This window comes from Bos taurus, chromosome X, assembly GCF_002263795.3.
Source record: "Bos taurus isolate L1 Dominette 01449 registration number 42190680 breed Hereford chromosome X, ARS-UCD2.0, whole genome shotgun sequence".
Taxonomy (NCBI): domain Eukaryota; kingdom Metazoa; phylum Chordata; class Mammalia; order Artiodactyla; family Bovidae; genus Bos; species Bos taurus.
Window position 1 is genome coordinate 121503729 of NC_037357.1, and position 1484 is coordinate 121505212.

The window sequence follows — 1484 nt, forward strand, 5'->3', positions numbered from 1 at the left end:
TTCTACAAGAAACATGAATTAGTTTACCATTCACAAAAAGATAAATAGAAAATTGTTTTAAGTGGGTTGATTGAATCATGCTGTATACATCATTTCATAGTTGCACTTCAGTGGGACACAAGACAGGAAATGAAACATGGGAGTGTTAGTCCTATAGGATTTAATAATTAATTTTTTAAAGTTCTGTTTCTTCTACATTTATTGCTTATTTGAAACAACATAAAGCAAGAGGAAATTTAAGGTAAATGGAAAAGTTACTAGCAACCTGAGTGGAACAGGAAATGATTTTTTTCTTCTGCGCTTGGATGTGTTATCATGAGCCAGATTTCTCTGCACAATTTACTTTCTCAGGAAATTTACTTTGTAAATTTAGATGCTTCATAAATTCACAATAAAGGCTTATAATCAAAGCTGGGTTTTGTTCTACTTCAGAGATTAAAGGTCCCCTTCAACAAATTGGAGATTACTTGGGGTTGATAAATAAGCTCCAAAATAAGAAGCAGTCTCTGTTTTTCACCATCCACCTGGTACCACCTGGCACAACCTATGTTTTTCAGGACCAAGATTTTGGTTCACCCCCATTTCACGTGTCCTTGTGCTGCTCCTCCCATTGTCCAAGCAAAAGACTGAACAGCTTGTTTAGAACAGAGATTTCACCACATCACGATCTCCTAATGCAACTGCCTGGAGGACTTTGTCTTAAGCAATGGTTCTGCTTCCTTTCCTCAGATAAAAATACTTGTATTTAAGCAGTGAACTAAAAGAGGTTGGTAACGGTGAAAGAGTGCCAGTGGGGGAAAGAGTGCCCAAGGAAACAGGGAAAGGGACTTCCCTGGTGGTCCAGTGGCTAAGACCCCGCATTCCCAATGCAGGGGGGTTCAGGTTTGATCCCTGGTTAGGGAACTAAATCCCACGTGCTGCAACTAAGAGTTCACATGCCAAAACTAAAGATCAAAGATCTCACGTGCTACAACTAAGACCTGGGGCAGGGACTTTCCTGGTGGTCCAATGGCTAAGATTCAGCACTTGCAATACTGAGGGCCCGGGGTTCGATCCCTGGTCAGGGAACTAGATCCCGTATGCCACAGCTAAAGAGCCTGTGTGCTGCAACTAAACCTAGCACAGCCAAATAAATAAATATTAAAAAAAAATCAGGGAGAGAGAACTTACAGTAAGGACCAAGCCAAATCAATGCTCCTATCCAATGATAAACATTTCTAATTGCATGTCACGTGACCCAGGGTAGAGCGATAACTATGGTCCACTGGACTAGTGGATATGATTTTAAGGACATGTCCAGTGAATGGGAACAGGGATCACTGAGGGGAAGTCATGGGGTACTGGGCAAACAATAACACACTAATAATAGCAACTATATTAATTGAATACCTCCATTGAGCCAGACACTGGCTTAGGTATTTTAAACAAGTTATTTCATTTGCAAATTTATTCTCAAAACACTTACAAGGTGGGTATTATTTCCC